Source organism: Trichomycterus rosablanca, chromosome 15 (genome assembly GCF_030014385.1).
Source record: "Trichomycterus rosablanca isolate fTriRos1 chromosome 15, fTriRos1.hap1, whole genome shotgun sequence".
NCBI lineage: Eukaryota > Metazoa > Chordata > Actinopteri > Siluriformes > Trichomycteridae > Trichomycterus > Trichomycterus rosablanca.
Genome location: NC_086002.1, coordinates 9,211,894 through 9,230,808, shown reverse-complemented (window position 1 = coordinate 9,230,808; position 18,915 = coordinate 9,211,894). Strand labels below are relative to the sequence as shown.

The window sequence follows — 18,915 nt, the reverse complement described above, 5'->3', positions numbered from 1 at the left end:
TGAGTTTGCTGATGTCGTTTAAGATTACTTTAATTAGCAAAAAACTCTTTCCACACTTTAAGCAGTGATACAGTTTCTCTCCTGTGTGAATACGCTGGTGTTGTTGGAGGTTAACCTGTTAAGCAAAACTCTTTCCACACTTTCAAAACTCTTTCCCATATCAGCAGTGATATGGCCTTTCTCCTGTGTGAATACGCTGGTGTTGTTTGAGATGACTCTGCTTAATAAAACTCTTTCCACACTCTGAGCAGTGATGAAAGTTCTTCATGTTTATGCTTTGATAAGACTGTAGAAACTGTTTCCTTCCTGTTAGAATCCTGGCAGTCACTTTAACAAAGCTGGTGTCTCCAGCAGGTCGTTTCTAATGAAGAACGTGCAGAAGAACCTTCTCACCAAGTGACTCATCTGTTAGGTTAATAATCAAACCTTCTAACATGTACTGTACACTTAGGTGACCACAACCTTTGAATTCTTGTTGTTATTGGTTTTGCACCACTGTAAGTAACTTTTAAACAAAGTAAGTCAGTAAGTAAGTAAGGGCAGGTGTAGCTCAGCGGTTAAGATGCAGGACTAGTAATCAAAAGGTTGCTGGTTCCAGCCTCATATCTGCCAGCTTGCAACTGTTGGGCCCTTGAGCAAGGCCCTTAAACCTCATTTGCTTGCAATATATACAATGTCAATTTGTCAAGTTGCTTTGAAAAAAGGTATCTGCTAAATGCTGAAAATGTAAGTCTAACCATTTTTAGTATCCTCAAATTAGGAACAAGACATGTCTAAAATAGTGGTGTATGATCAGAGACTGCTAATCCATGTTACGGTTGTATGACTCAAACTGTGTGAGGCAACATTTCAAAATTTCAGGTGTGGTTAAATTGCAGTTTAAGAAAAGTGCAATCTGTGGAATACACTTCTCCACCTGTCAGTTATTACCAAGCTAAGATAATTCTACACCTGTAAATAACAAATCATTTACACCATCTAGTTCAGCCTTCTAAGTGTGCACCACATTTATTCATTCTTATAGAATAATTAGTCAGGATGAATACTGCTATATAACATCTCAGTTACACGGCTATAGTTTTGCTTCCTTTATTACAAACCAACAGTTTTGCCATACAAGTACCACTCTGTCAGAGGGCAACACAGTAAAGCAGTTCTGCTATTGGTTGTTACTGTAAACTGGAACTCTGCATAAAAAGAATTTTACCAAAGTATAAAGACAAGCCATAGAACAAGAACAAGCTGTTGCAAAGTGAAGGTATGATTTCTCTACCTCATCTATAAATAAAAAGGACTGCACTTGCCTGAGACTTACATTTGCATGTATTGGATGGATTTTAAGCACGCTTTTCAATGCTAGAAGAATAATTCATCCAATAAAAATACTGTATATGTTTTGTGATGTTTAAAGATGTTTAAGGATTTAAAACATGCATAGAAAGAAAAATAGTCTCTAACTACACAGTGTGCTAACATGCATGAGTGCTCAATAAAAGCTAATAATTCTAAACAGAAGTTAAACTTCCTTACATATGTTGCTGTATCTGATAGCAACATGCATTTGCAATAATAGTAAAATGTCAGTTTGAAAGTAATAAACAATTCCAGATGATCTAGTAAGAGTAAAATTATATGTGCTGAATTTCTGCTAGTCCCTTATCAGTGACTATTTTTTATAAATTACACTTTTGCCTGGATATTATAGAACAGATACAGATACAGTTATAAAAGATGATAGAACAGTATGGTTACAAATCATTTTTCTTACACAGTTTGTGTTTAGTCATTTTTAGTCTCTCAGTTTGAACATAGCTGCTGATTGAATATATTGCTGAAATCTATTATGAAAATCTTTGCTTAATACACATATATTACCCTAACACTACTTTTTTTTAATGCATTTTCTACCCTTTTTCTCCCCTTTTAGCACGTCCAAATGCTCGATTGCGTCATGCTTCCTCTCCGCCTATGCCAATGCCTGCTCTGACCGAGGAGATCGAAGCTAACCCATGCCCCCTCCGACACGTGGGCAGCAAGCCGTATGCATCTTATCACCCACACATTGACGAGTGTTGTACCACCTAGCGTTGTGTACGGAGAGACACACCCAAAGAGCACTTTTTCCTCATCTCTGTGTAGGCACCTGTAATCAGCCAGCAGAGGTCGTAATTTCACCAGTCTGACAGAGAGAGACCCATATCCAGCTTAGGCCAATCGTTGTTCATGTGACCACTCAGATCCACGAGATCCCAGCTCTGGTTCCAGCGTGTGTTTTTACCGCTGCGCCACCTGAGCGCCCCCTAACACTACTTTTATATGTCACTAAGTAATACCTGGTTAGCGACGGTCCTAGTGGTCCTTTGTGTGATTGGTAGAGAGATGCTGGAAAAGTGTTAATGAGTGTAGATACTCTAAAGTCAATATTTCTGACAAACTGTGTAACTTGCTGCAGTTAATTGGGCATAACTGGGCATAATTTTTTATAATATTTATATAATATAATATAACATAATAAAGAGTATATATACAGTATAGCGCCTGTAGCTAACTGAGAAGTCAGCTACATCAACTAATAGACACTCCATACACAACCATATCAATATTAATATCAGTGTTACTGCTGCACTGAGAATGGTTCACCATTGATGAATCTGATAGCTGGATTAAGAATTAACATGTAAAATGATGCTGTGATATAGGGCAGTGATATAGGGCAGTGGTAGCTGAGCGGTTAAAGTAAAGGACTAGTAACTGAAAGGTCGCTGGTTCAAGACCCACATCTGCCAGGTTGCCATTGTTGGGCCCTTGAGCAAGTCTCAATTGTAAGTCGCTTTGGATAAAGGCGTCTACTAAATACTGAAAATGTAAATAACCTCGGGGATATATCTTTTGTACCTTTCAGATAGTAATTTATAGTAACAGTGTATCACGTAATTTAAAGGAGTTATACAAACTAAATATACCAAAGATGTACACTTTAGAATACCATCCTAATGACAGACACATCTTAGTACTTTGTACTTCTTAGTACCTCACCCTGATCCTCCACCCAGAACTCCACCAGAACAAGGTTCTTCAGTTCACAAGTTTGATATCAAACACAGTCATGGACAATTTTGTATCTCCAATTCACCTCACTTGCATGTCTTTGGACTGTGGGAGGAAACCGGAGCACCCGGAGGAAACCCACGCAGACACGGGGAGAACATGCAAACTCCACACAGAAAGGACCCGGACCGCCCCATCTGGGGATCGAACCCTGGACCTTCTTGCTGTAAGGAGACAGTGCTACCTACTGAGCCACCGTGCCACCCCATACTTTCATGTAAGGGATCGTACTGTAAATCTACTTTGATAAATCTACATTAGATAACAGTTTAGCATGAGACATTTCTGCAAAAGTAACTATGTAATAACCATGTCAAAGTAATATTTTTTTAGGTCACTTCCATAAACCGAAGTGACTGTTTCAATTAAAAGCAGCTATAATACGTCTTTGTGAGAAGTTAAGCATTAGAGTGCAAATTATATACACTTAACAGTTATGTTTTATGGTTGGGTGTGCTTACATCTAAAAAAAGCTGTTCATTCGTTACAGGCTTTTAATAGCTTGTATCTATAAAAAAAAAAAATCGATTAGGTTGTAGCAAATCAGCGATTCAAGCTTGAGTTTCAGAGTGTGTGACACTGTTACAGACATAGCAAACATTCTAGGTTAACATAAGAGCTCTTAAAGGAATCAATACTGAGCACAATGCGTTTTTTTCTTTTAAAGGGCAGTGGAACAGGCATAAAAGAAAGTGACAGACAGATGATGCAAGATATCGACAGACTGAGTGAAAGGGTGATGGTGATGAAATGGGGAGGGAGGGAAACAAAATGTATGTATGTGTGTGACAATGTGTGGTCAGCGCTGAATGTGTTTAAACAAAATGACACACCAGTTGGTTGATCAGCTGACAGAATAGCACACCCACACATAGTCTTGACCAACAGTAAAAATGTATCCCTTAACCACTGTCTACAGTATCTGCTTCATATCAGCAAATACCACTAACATGCTTGCTATTTGCCTGTACTTATAATACTGAGAATTTAACATGCAGGTCTAAACACAGTCATGAATGCTTAGGCAGTAATTTATGGGTTCCGCAATGTGTCCTGTGAACCTGGTGCCCTTACCAAAAAATTTCTGATCACTGTGAATCAAACTGATTCATGTATACCTGATAACAATATACATTAAAATTTTGTGTGATTTCTATTGTTGGGTAAACATATTTGTATTGTTGTTGCATTGCTTCTATGCTGAGAAGTTTAATGAAATTACATGAGATCATTTTTAGTTAGACATACTCTGGCACTCTAGCACTGAAATCACACCACATTTTCCCAGTTTGCAAACTGTTGTAATAACTAATGTGAGACTCAAAGACCAAGACAAAAACATTTGTAATGTAACAACAATCAAGGTTCTGGTTTTTCTACTTTAATTAATTAATTAATTTATTATTTATTAGGATTTTAACGTCATGTTTTACACTCTTTGCTTACATTCATGACAGGACAGGTAATGACTGGTTACACAAGATTCATCAATTCACAAGTTTAATGTCAAACACAGTCATGGACAATTTTGTATCTCCAATTCACCTCACTTGCATGTTTTTGGACTGTCGGAGGAAACCGGAGCTCCTGAAGGAAACCCACACAGACGAGGGAGAACACGCAAACTCCACACAGAAAGGACCCAGACCGCTCCACCTGGGAATCAAACTAACTTGCCAACAGCAAAATCTAAAAACGTTATACTATTTAATCCAGACGTTGCATATCATGCTAACTTTTTGTAACTAAATAAGGTATAGGCAAATTACTAACTCATGATGGCACACTCCAAAATGTGTGTTTCTTTTCTTTTGAAATGACTGCAAAGCAACACGAAGGACCGTCCTTTTAGAGGTCAGCTTAGCAAAGCAGTTCTACTGTTGGTTGACAATATAAGCTTTAGTGTCAAAGTTAAAGTCAAAGTTTACTCACAAAATTTGGGAAACAATGCTGAAAACTGATTGAGGAGCTGAGAGGTATACATTACATGGATGCTTAACATGGGCATGTGCTGAGAGTGTTTGCTGATCAAGTAAAAACTTGCTGGCAGCTGGGAACTAACTAAAAATCACATATTTATTTATTAGGATTTTAACATCATGTTTTACACACTTTGGTTACATTCTAATGACTAAGGTGACTAAGGTGAGACTCAAAGACATTTGCAATGTAACAGCTAACAAGGTTCTGGTTTTCCTACTTGAATTAATTTATTTATTTATTTATTTATTATTAGGATTTTAACATCATGTTTTACACACTTTGGTTACATTCATGACAGAACAGGTAACTAATTAGACAAGATTCATCAGTTCAAATTTATTATCAAACACATGATAATTAATCATGGACAATTTTGTATCTCCAATTCACCTCACTTGCATGTTTTTGACTGTGAGAGGAAACCAGAGCTCTTGGAGGAAAACCCACGCAGACACAGGAAAAATCACATAATGTGCACTAAACTGTAGCTTAGATGTGAATCTGTACATCATGGCGAATGTAGATGCTAAATCTTATGTCTGTAAACAGCATCGGCCACACCCAACTGGTAACCTGTTGGTAATGTTCACCAGAGATTTAATCTAAGCTTAGACTGTAGTCGGGTGATTTTGTTGGCCAATATTACGGTGGCTCGTACTGGCATGAAAGTGTGTTATCACAGTCCTCACACAGTTCTCCAGGTGTGTATCCTCTGGAGTCAACTAGAGATGTGTTGGTTAGAGATTATTCCTTTAAACGTGTTGACCCTTTCCTGCTAAGATTCCACCCCCTCTATTGGTTGTACTTAACCATTTATCTTCCCACCTCGTCTTTTATCGCTCGTTCCATTTTCTTTTATTCCTTTTGAAATGCCTGAAGGGAACCTGTTATTGTTTCCTGCCATTCTCATTAGCAGCGAGGCAGAGGCGAACACTTAGTCACTACCAAATGTACAGTGCACCGCTTAGAAACTCGTAAATCAAAACCAGTCCCAAAGCAACAGGGGTTTTGGTAAGCTGTGTGTGTGTGTGTGTGTGTGTGTGTGTGTGTGTGTGTGTGTGTGTGCGTGTGTTGACAGTATCCCTCTTACTGATCGTATTTCTCTCAGGGGTTGACACATTGGCATTAAGAAGAAGAAGAACATAAGCCAGCCGCCTGGTGAAAACATGACGAGCGCTCTGGGGAGGGCGAGGGACGAGGGTAAGGGGGGGAAAGAAACGCAGGGGGATTACTCGGAAAGAAAGGCAGCTCTTACAGAGCTAATTATTGGAGGTTTGTCAGCGCTAATTGCAGGTACACATGCTAATTGTGAATGCGCTCTCACTTCTGTTGAGCCAAACGACTGAAGCGAGGGAGGAGAGGAGCGTGTGGGAGGAAAAGAACGAATGCAGAAGGATAAAGAGCGCAAGAAAGAAAGAAAGAAAAAACGGGGAAGAAAAAAGTAAATTTAGTGATATTTTAATAGTAAAAAGAAATTTTATATTCATTTCAAAGTTGGAAAAAATGATAAGATGTGCAGGCAAGAAATAAAACTTTAAAAATTACAATTAGCTTACAAGCAGGATGCAATGGCAGCAGTATGGTATAAAACATAAAATATAAGAAAAATAAGTAGAAGTCACAGAGGAAAGGAGGTGAAAGAAATAAAATGAAGGAGAATGAAGAAATTAGTGCTCGTGGATGACAGAAGAAAAGCAGAAGGATGAGCCACTTGGTTTCGCCTTCAGTTTAGCAGCGCTTTGTAACCATAGCAACCATTCAAATGAGCCATCCTCCACACACACACTATACTGATACATCCATGCAGATTTAACATTCTTAAGTATCCTAGTAACAAATGCATCCATGTAGCCTCTTGAATAAGACTATTTTAGTAAGATTATTAGTGCATGATGTAACACCCTGACACTGTAATGTAAAATAATTCCATGGCTTTCTAAAACACACACTCACAAAAAAATCGAATTCTCATAAACACAAGTAAGCTGTGGTTTCTCATAGTTGTGCTTTTTCTTTTTTCTTTCTTTTTTTTGCAGATACAATGAGGTAATTCAGCACCACCTTCACCAGTGAGCACTTACATTCACCCACCAACACAAGAACGCTTTCTGGCTTGTATACACACAGGTGGGTGTACACACATGCACACAATGGACTGGTTTATAGGCATCTCATATTCAAATCAGGTGACATTAAACAATACAAAACAGTTAGTAATAATTCAAAGGTTAGAATCAAATGAAATTTGCACAATTATCTGGAGTAAAATCTGTGCCAAGTCTAGTGTGCGGACCACATCCTCTGTGGTGACCCCTAAATGGGGGCGGTGGTAGCCTAGTGGGTAGAGGTTTGGGCTATCAGCTGAAAGATTGAGAGTTCGAATCCCAGCTCTGCCATGCAGCCACTGTAGGGCCCTATGTATAAATGACAAATTAAGGCATTCTATTCTATTCTAGATAAAGGAGCAACAGGAAGGTGAAGGTTAAAAAAAATCTGCCCAAATATAGTTTATTAACCAAGAGGTTTTTGGTGTCAAAGGTTTGTAAGGTTAATACAGATATTTAGTAATAAAAGTCTATAGCCCAGTTTACAAATAGAGCAATAATAAAAATTTTGCAAAGTCTGGTGTGCGGACCACATCAGCCATGGCGACCCCTATATACGTGAGCAACAGGCCGAAGGTAAAAAAAAATCCCACATTTCACCCAAATTTAGTTTATTAACCGAGAGGTTTTGGTGTCAACAGTGTGTAAGGTTAATACAGATATCTAGTAATAAAAGTCTACGGCCCAGTTAACAAATAGAGCAATAATAATAATAACAATAATAATAAAAACTGTGCCAAGTCTGGTGTGCAGACCACATCCACTGTGGCGAACCCTAAATACGTGAGCAACAGAGAGCCAAAGGTAAAAATATCCTTTCACCCAAATTTTGTTTATTAACCAAGAGATTTTTGGTGTCAACAGTGTGTAAGGTTAATACAGATATCTAATAATAAAAGTATATAGCCCAAACAGTTTACAAATAGAGCAAAAAATAATAATAGAGCAAAAATAATAATAAAACCTGTGCCAAGTCTGGAGCAATAATAATAATAATAGAGCAATAATAATAATAGAGCAGTAATAAAACTAACAATTGTGCCAAGTCTGGTGGGTGGACCACATCCACTGTGGCAAACCTTAAATATGGAAGCAACAGGGAGGCGAAGGTAAAAAAAAAAAAAAACGAGAGGTTTTTGGTGTCAAAGGTTTGTACGGTTAATACAGATATCTAGTAATAAAAGTCTATAGCCCAGACAGTTATAAAGCAATATTATAAAACCTGTGCCTGGTCTAAAAGTCTGGTATGCGGACCACATCCACTGTGGTGAACCTTAAATACAGGAGCAACAGGGAGGCAAAAGTTTAGTTTATTAACTAAGAGGTGTTCGGTGTCAAAGGTTTGTAAGGTTAATACAAATATTCACAAATAGAGCAATAATAACTGGTATGTGGACAACATCCACTGTGGTGACCCCTGAATACGGGAGCAACAGGAAGGCAAAGGTAAAAAAAACATTTTGCCCAAATTTAGTTTATTAACCAAGAGGTTTTTGGTGTCAAAAGTTTGTAAGGTTAATACAGATATCTAATAATAAAAGTACATAGTGTGTTACCTGCCTTTCGCTTAGTTAATCAGACCCACCATGACCCTTCATAGGATAAAGCGGAGACAGTTAATTAGATAGTTAATGTTGTCTCATACATCTTTAATAGCCGTAATATACCTAAATAGACCTGGTAGTAATTATTCATGTAAATTCTCACATATAAAAGCTACTTAATGTGCAATTAAATGCATCAGACAGACACAACAAGGTATAAATGACTGGAAAAGTAGGTTTCAGTGTTCAGATTAGTCTGACCCTTCAGGTTACATAAGTGTACTTATCTGTTCCTAAGATTGCAGACATCTTCAATCAACACCTGCTGAGAGTTATCAGTGCTTAAATGTCACTGAGTAGAGAAACACTGCTATAAATCATACACGCACATACACACACACACACACACACACACACACACACACACACACACACACACACACACACTCTCTCTCTCTCGCACAAATCCCCTTGTAGCTGTATCAGTCTCCCTTCATGTTCCAGTAGATGACACCTCTTTTGATAATCTTGGACACATCTGGACATGACACTGGGACTAATTTTTCTGATTGACCCTGGATAAGCATTAACCCCAACTGGTTGGAGATTAGAGAAGACTTAGACTACGAGGTCTAAGTCTTGAGGCTTCATTGACAAGTGTTAAAAAAAAAAAGTTCAGCCAACATGGGTGCAGCCCAGAGGTGGAAAGTAACGAATTACATTTACTTGAGTTACTGTAACTGAGTATTTTTTGTGTGTACTTTTTAAAGTAGATTTTACAACCAGTAATTTTACTTTTACTGAAGTATGTTTTGTATTAAGAATTGTAATTCGCTACATTTTAAATAACATCCGTTACTGAGTAAAAAAAAAAAAAACCGCAAAAAAATTGCGTCTGGGTAACTGCTGCAGTGAATGCTGGGATGGAGAATAAACTGGCGCTAAAATAAAGGAGCTGTAATCTAGGTATAGAGTAGGGAGGGAAGGGCGATTTTAAAAAAAGTTTAACATGTTTGTATTTGACAACATAGTCTGATGTGAAAGAATGGCAAAGTTTTGTCTTACATCTTGAAGGTTTTCTTTGGGTCATTTAGTGAAAGTCACAACACTTTTAACCTTGACTTGTTTTGAGTTATGAGATTTGCAGTATGACTGTTGTTTGGTATTCGTTGGTGATAAAAAGAAGGCTGGTCTATAGAATCCACAATTTATGCCAACTTCAGTGGTTATACAGTTTAAAAATACTAAAATAACACATTAAACATGTTGTATCAACATGTTTTTACTATTATATTTTAATTAAAAACAACTATTGTGCGATTTATATCCACTGGTCCTGTTTGCATTACACAGAAGAGACCCCCTCCTTCTGTTAAAAAAGTAACTAAGTAACGTTTACTCTGAGTACATTTTAAATGAGTTACTTTATACTTTTTACTTGAGTAGATTTTAGACTAGTAATCTAAATCGTACTTAAGTAAAAATTCATCAAAGTAATAGTACTTCTACATGAGTACAATAATTTAGTACTCTTTCCACCTCTAGTGAAACCTGTCTTTTAAAGTCAAAATCATTTTCTTATCAGAACTGATCAGACCAGCCGAACCAATCGATTACAAAAATATACTGACACACAAACACAGAGCCAGCAAACGCTGACAGAATGTAACAGATTGTGGGTGCATGTCAGCGTGTCTACATGCGTCATAAAGCATTTTAAGCCGCATGATTTTGTAATAAAAAATCCTGATGTGAAAAGAGACAAAACAATCAAAGGCTGCGTAAAATCAATGATATCAAATACATTAAATGCTTCCAACTTTCAGCCAACAGTTTCTGATCCAGCATGACTGTGACCTTGTACACAAATTAAAATCTATAAAAACAAATCTATGGTTTGACAAACTCCAATAAGCCCTGATTTTAACCCTACTGAACAAAAGAGTGTGAGTCCGATCTTCTTGTCAAACATCAGTGCCTGACCTCACAAATGTTCTTTTAAACACAAATTCCCATAGACACATTCCAAAACTTTGTGAATAGCCTTCCCAGAAAAGTAAAGGCTGTTACAGCTACTAACCGATGGTCAGGAGTAGACACAGTGGTAGTGTGGTGAGTTTTTTTGTGCTATTCAATTGAGCAATTGAGAGTTCAACTTTAGCACTGCCAGTGGTCGGGCTTGAACTGTCAACCTTCTGATTACTAGTCCGGTACCTTAACCGCTGAGCTACCACTGTTACCTTCAGGAAACACCCCGGCCAGGTCCCCAGTATAATACAGGGCAAACACACACACACATTCACACCTATAGGCAATTTTTAGTATCTCCAATTAGCCTGACCGCATCTCTATGGACTGTGGGGGAAACAGGCTCCAGAGAACATGCAAACTCCACAAAGAAAGGACCCAACCGCTCCACCTGGGAATCGAGCCCAGGACCTTCTTGCCACCATGCCTCCCTATATTATATTATTATATATTTGATTATTTTTGGAATATCTTAAGCCCTCTTGGGGAGCCTAAAGGGCTCTGATGATTCCCCTCTCATCTGTATCTACCTCACTCTTTTGTATCAAATTAATAAATTATGCATCAAGCAAGATGTTTGCACAAAAATCCATTGCAGGCTTTATCTGATTTCAAATTAGCTCAGCTGCATCTTGGGAGAAAAATCTCAGCAAACAAACAATATTCATGTTTATTAATGTGTTTGTGCAAAATCAAATTGGATCAAAATTTAAACCCCGATAAACCTCGATCTGTGTTAGGCAATGAATGAGATTTGTAACATAAGGAATTAAAGTAAATCTATGCGCTGTGCATGTCATTTTGAAGTGGTGCACTGAGTGAGGAGGATCGGGATCGTATGGTAATCCTGTCTGACGTTAGGAAGGTATGCAGCGGGCTTCACTTCATCATCAAATAATTCCCTCTACTGCATTTACACACACACACACACATGCACACAGCAAGACTGTCAGATGTGCTGCAAGATGTTATTAAAAAGTTTAATCTCACTCAACATGTCCAACTAGGTGGTTTCTCATTGTCAAATTATTGTATAAAATATTTAGATCATATTATTTATTTTTTAGGATTTTGTGTTGTGTTTTTGTGCAAACATCTTGCTATATCTAATCCTATTGTAAACCTACATAAATATAACATAACTGGTTGACAGAGTTATAATGGCAGTTATTTGAGTCCTGATATTTATTGTTAATATATTGCATTTGAGCTGCTCAGGTGGCGCAGCGGTAAAAACACACGCTGGAACCAGAGCTGGATCTCGAATACATCGTATCGAATCTCAGCTCTGCCTGCCGGATAAGGCTGAGCGGCCACATGAACAGCGATTGGCCTGTTGTTCAGATGGGGTCTCTCTCTCATGACGATGAGATGAGAAAAGAGTGCTCTCAGGGTGTGTCTCTCCGTACACAACGCCGAGCTGCACTGCACTCGTCAAAGTGCAGGTGATAAGATGAATACGGCATGCTGCCCACGTGTCGAAGGGGGCGTGGGTTAGCTTAGTTCTCCTCAATCAGAGCGGGGATCGGCATTGGTGGAGAGGAAGCATGATGCAATCAGGGCAATTGGACGCGCTTAAAGAGAGAAAAAAGGGGAGAAAATGCATAAATAAAATATAAAGAAATATATATATATATATATTGCATTTGACAGTGGTAAGGCTTTGGGGTATCAACTGAAAGGTTAACTTAAGTAAAGTTACTAAGCACTTAAGTAAAAATTCATCAAAGTAATAGTACTTTTACTTGAGTACAATAATTTAGTTTACAAATATTTACTTTCCACCTCTAGTGAAGCCTGTCTTTTAAAGTCAAAATCATTTCCTTATCAGAACTGATCAGACCAGCCAAACCAACAGATTACAAAAATATACTGACACACAAACACAGAGCCAGCAAACGCTGACAGAATGTAACAGATTGTGGGTGCATGTCAGCGTGTCTACATGCATCATAAAGCATTTTGTAATAAAAAATCCTGATGTGAAAAGAGACAAAACAATCAAAGGCTGCGTAAAATCAATGATATCAAATACATTAAATTCTTTCAACTTTCAGCCAACAGTTTCTGATCCAGCATGACTGTGACCTTGTACACAAATTAAAATCTATAAAAAGAAATCTATGGTTTGACAAACTCCAATAAGCCCTGATTTTAACCCTACTGAACAAAAGAGTGTGAGTCTGAGAAAATGCATAAATAAAATATGAAGAAATATATATATATTGCATTTGACAGTGGTAGCATAGTGGGTAAGGCTTTGGGGTATCAACTGAAAGGTTGAGAGTTTTCTCTCAACTGTTGGGTCCTTGAGCAAGTCCCTTAACCCTCTCTGCTCCAGGGGTGCCGTACAATGGCTGACCCCAGCTCTGACCCCAGCTTCCAAACAAGCTAGAATATGTGAAGAAAGAATCTCATTGTACTGCACACGTGTATATGCATATATGACAAATAAAGTCATTCTATTCTATCCATCTATTCTATTGAACATAATGCACACACACAAACACTGGCTGTTAAAAAATCAAAAAGCAGGTTTTTGGGTTCTGTTCCTTTCTTCAGGGCTTGCTGATGGCCTCCTTCTAGCTTAACCAATCACAAGCAAGCATGTGAGCACCCAACCCAACCCACTGGTCATGGAAAATTAATTAGCAAGCTGTTTCTCGTTAGGGCCAAATGTAGATCAACATATGGATACCATGAGATATTACTTCTGTTCACATTACTTACTGTTCTCGTCATCAAAGCAAGTGAACGACTGACATCGAATTTACATCTACGGTATTTAGCAGATGCTTTTATCCAATGCATACCAAAGCAAGCAGTTCAGGGGTAAGGGCCTTAGTGGGGAGTGAATCGACAACCTTCTGATCACCAGTCCAATACCCTAACCACTGAGCTACCAATGCCCTCATGCTAAAATGTTGAAATATTTCAGCAAATGTATTCACACCCCCACCAAATACATAATTGCACACACAATATCCCATATCTCACCAAAAGTATTCAAGCCCCCACATACTCGACAACTTTTTCTTTCTCTACCGCATTTTTCTTAGGTAATGGACCTCTCCAGTTTAAATTAACACTTAAACAGTGAGTTTTTGTCAGGATAAGTTCCATGTAAAGAAACTGTGTCAAAACTCATGACGGTATGTGCCAAATTATGAAGAAATGCCTTACAAAGTAGTGCATAGAAACTCATTGACAGGTATAGACGGATGCCTGGAGCAGGAGGGAAATGAGCCTCCGAAGAGTGATAGCAGAACTCACTTTTCACCATATTATATGTATTATATGTATATAACATTGTAGGGCATTAGCTTAGCAAAGCCAACATACAATTGATACAGTCAATGTCAGCACATTATGGCTAGTTAACAATGTAAACTAGCCATAAGACTTTGGGACAGTGATAGCCCAGTGGGTAGAGCTTTGGGCTATCAATTGAAAAATTAAGAGTACGGCTGGCTCGATACCACTTTTTTATGTCCGATACCAATACTGCAAATTGAGTATCTGCCGATACCGATACCAATCCGATACCATCATTTCTCCTCTCAAACAACTAAGCAGTAATAATACACGTCTCAATGCACCATGGTTAAACTAGCTATCTAAATAACAATGTTCAGACTGTGAAACAAATATTCTAAAGGAATAAATACAGAACCTACAACATCACACTTCTGCAAAACTGCTGTTTTACACTGAACTTTTACACAGAACATTTAGCAGCATTTTTGGCTTGTTTAACAAAAGTGTACAATTGAAAGATGTGAATGTCAATCAAACGCGATGGACCAATTAGAAAGTTCTGTCACGTTTTTAGATTATTAAAAACCAAAGCCCGCTTATAAAAAAACCCAGCTGGATTTTGAAGAGGACATCTGTGGCTAAACAGGAAACAGTGTAGTTTGTTTTATTTCATAACACTAATGGATTAATCGTTGAGGATGTGAGAGATCTCCAAGCCGGGACAAGATTTTCTTTATCTCAGGTGAGCGATTTATCATTTATAAAGCGATTTCTATTGTGTTTAAACAGTGTTTTTAGATGTGGCAGTAGTAGATGATTTTTTAAAATGCTAAAAGTTTAAGAAGATCAGTGTGTTTTAATTTCTGAATGGCTGTTTCAGATGAGTTGTAGATCAGTGGCACATGTTAATGATGTCATCAAGAGTGAGTGGCAATAAATGGCACTCTGTTGGAACGCATCTTCATGTTTTACTTGCTTTACGCACAAACAATGGCCTTATTTACATTAAGTGTTATTTACATTAAGTGTTATTTACATTAAGCAACAGTATCTGATCGGATTACAGGTTTGCAAGAAAAACATTTTATTTCAAAATTAGCTACATTATAATAAACAATCATTCCAACAGTAAACAAAATAGATCAAAATAACAGAGACCAGTACTGCTACACTCATTTAAAAGGGTTAGCTGTGGTGCCCAGGTGACACAATACAGCCATGAAATTTCAGGAGCATATGATTGGCCCTGCTCCCAGGGTGGGAATGATGGTGTTTCTGTTTTCCATATCAGTCAGGGTACCATCTGTAAGCTCATGTGTAATTAGGCAGTTATAACCCTGCTATAAGCATGTAATGTGCTAAATGGCATGACCAAACTACAGTTTAAAGATAAATTGGCTGACTTTATGTGTTTTGGAGAAAGGATGTGTAATCCTTTAAGATTAGTAGCTTTTGTTTGGTAGGAAGATTGAGCGTATGCTAAATCAGCAGAATAGAGACGTACGGTAATTTACTGGTGCAATACTAAGCAAGCTTCCTGTTCATGCTTAACCGTCTCATGTTTGAGTCTTCAGGCATTAATATTTAAATAATCTTTCTATGAAGCAGCTGTATTTTGTGTCACAGATTTCTGTTAGACTGCGTAAGAAAAACATACAGGCTTTCAATTTTCCATATAAGACTGATTTGATTTAAAATAATAAAACTATAAAGTGAAATAAAATGATTTTCTCTCTAACTTGGCATATGTTGTGTAACCCAATTATAAACAAAATAATTGGGATTGTGTATTTTCTTATCATACACTGCTACCTGAAAACCTTATTATTAAGATTACTGTGACTAATAATTAATTAAAAATAGTATTCTTTAGCCTTGCCTTTAATGATAAGCAGTGTGGAATAAATAGAACTAGGTTTTTAATCCTGCTTTAAACTAACTACAATAAAAATGATAAAAATTAGGTTTTGTTCAGTTTTACTTTTTTGTATAAAGGTATAATTACAGTGCCCAGGTGGCCCAGAGGTATATTTCGCTACCACACCAGCGCCGAGATTCTGATCTCCTCGTTTCGAAACTCGGCATTGCTACCAGTCTACTGAGCGCCATCTAGCGGGCATAATTGGCAGTGCCTGCAGCAGACACGTTTCTGCTAGGGCAAGATGCCCGGACTATGTGGGTGGGGTCTTCAAGGACCCTGATCAACAGATATAGCGGTGCCTGTGCAGAATGCATGAGGGAAAAAGGGTTCCGCTAAGGGCTGCACGTGGGTCAGAGGAGGCGTAAGCAGCAATTTAACCACTTCAACTGCAATCGGGGATCCTCCAGTAGCGGAAGACAAATTGACTATGCTAAACTGGGTGAAAATGGGAAAAAATGCATAAATAAAATAGAAAAAAGTAGAATTACAACAGAAGACTGTCAACCCTCATGATAAATGTGTAGTGTTTGAAAAACATCCCGATATACGTATAATGTTACAGTATGTAATTGTTACAGTAAAGCACTGCCTTCTCCTTTTAGCCCCAGAAATAGAGGCACTTTTTTACTCTAACTGTTATGGAGATGTAAGAATTTACACACTGATAGCCTGAAAAATATCACAACAAATAAACTACCACTGCAAACACACAGTACAAAATACTAAATTAAACATACACAGAACAGATTCAGACACACACACTCTGAACTAAATCCCCTTAATTGGTTGGTCAATGCCGTTAAAGTCGCTTGAATGAGCCCAGTTCAGGTTAAAGACCTTTGTGTCTATCAGTCTATCTCTCCTGCTGACACAAACATACACTCAATCGATCAGATAAGACAAGGTTGTCTACAACACACACACACACACACACACACACACAAACACAGAAAGCCAGATGCTCGCATGCATCACCAAACACCAAACAGTTTAAGCTAATGATGTAAACACCAACACAATTGCTGCAGTTCATTTATTATAGCGGAGCCCACTGTGACAGGGTGCTACCCTGATTACCCCCCAAAAAAGTGTGGGTTATTAAAAAAAAAGAAAAGTGAATATACGGTGAGCTGTGCTTAACTTAAGATTAATGTAAGAATGTGCACATTTAATTATACAAATGTCCAAGTCAAGTATTTACAAGCTCTAGTGATGATTTAAGTCTTTCAAATGAGTGATAAAAACAGTTGGGTGTTTGGCATGTTTATTGAAATTGGCATTCATTGGGCACTGAAATAAAAAAAAGAGTAAAAAATTAAAAGAAGAAAAATACAGCTAATCATTTTTTACATTGCTCACTATTTTAAGCATGGCTGAATAATCTTGTTTTTAATTGTTTTGCATTAAAAGCAATAAAAATATTGTTTTTTTATTATTAATTTAATGATTGATTAAAGCATCTAGGAATGGACACTGGGTTATTCTGGTAGTATTAAAGCTTGGACTGATACTGTGTTGAGACTATGATACGCCATTGCATTATTTGTGTTATTTTAGCTGTAGGGTGTAGACGATCTATTGTTTTAGCTATTGTAGCACTGAGCTACACAATAAGAAGCAATTCAAGATTCTTTAAGTCTTCTTTGGAAGATACCACAATAGAAACAACCCTACAAATGCACACTTACATGATCCAAAATAAACTACTAATACAGTTTATTTAATTTCAAATGTAAATTTCTAGTTTGGCTTTAAAGGTTGCCAAATAAACCCTGGTGTTTTACCATGTAAAGAAATGGAATCCTGGCCTTAAGTACATGGGAGAATAAGTACATTGGGACCATTTTAAAGATGGTGTCAACATAACTTGTCTCTTGTGTAAATTGGTTGACTGCTACTGGTAGCCTTAATGCTGCTTCTGTCTCTCTGTGGGAAAGTCTGGACTAACTACAAAGATGACTTTAGAGACACAGAGACAATGAATGAATGAATGAATAAAGTGGTAAACTGAGTAAATTGGCAGTATTCTGAGGGTTCAGACCAACAAGAGCATCAACTTAAGGTAAAGCCAGACTACACAAAGCCAACAGAAGTGACCCATAAACTAAGTAACATATTCACTGCTCAATAACTGATTCTCAGTATTTTACGCCTGGTTTAAGCAGGATAGAGATGAGTAATTGGCGAAATAAAAATATTAATAATAACAATTGCTTTTGAACATTGCTATTAGCTTGTTTTAAGGCATTTGAGACCTTTGCTTTGACCCAGATTGTCTAAAACTAAAAGATTTTGGAAATTTAACAACTTTGAGCTTTGTTAAGTTTGCAAATTAAACTACTATTCATCATGGTTGTACTCCCCACAAGGCAGTGTCTGTTTGTTAGGTTTTGGAAACCTTAAGGTACTTACAGTTGGGGTACTAATGTAAGTAGGTGTTAGGCTTTAAAAAATATAGCTCAGTGGATAAATAAACAGGCCCTACAATTAAACCAAAAGAAATGCCAAATGCAGAGCTGGTAGAACAGGGAAAAAATTGTCATTGTTGATTAAAAAGCTGCAATGCCGCAGGAAGGATATAAATCAGTCAGAGCTGTCCTCTGAATTCCAATGCAATGCCTCAACTGGGCTTGATTACATTACAGAAAAAGTCTGATTTACTTTCATTCTGTTTGTCACCATGGAGCAACATGAAAAAAACGGCTTAATAGTCATGACAAAATGTCTGCAGCGACATCCCACAACAGTTCAAAACACAAGCAGTTATGTCACAAAAAGGTCTCTGTGGTGTCCCTATGTTCTGTTGCCATGCCAACGAAAACCTTGGTTGCCACGCCACCAGAATATCAGAGTGATGTTGAGGAGGATTTGACATTCTCACTCTCTCTTACTAAATCCCTCTGGTTGTCATCAATCAAACATCGGTGTGACTGGCAGCTGGGTCGACCCCTCTGAGCAAGGCTAAAGC

The 18,915-nt window shown here is 37.7% G+C and overlaps 1 protein-coding gene across 1 annotated transcript in view; it reads right to left on the bottom strand.

Moving 5' to 3' along the window:
• grin2bb (glutamate receptor, ionotropic, N-methyl D-aspartate 2B, genome duplicate b) overlaps positions 1–18,915 on the bottom strand; it is a 144,217-nt gene that overhangs the window by 124,465 nt on the left and 837 nt on the right. The window lies entirely within an intron of this gene.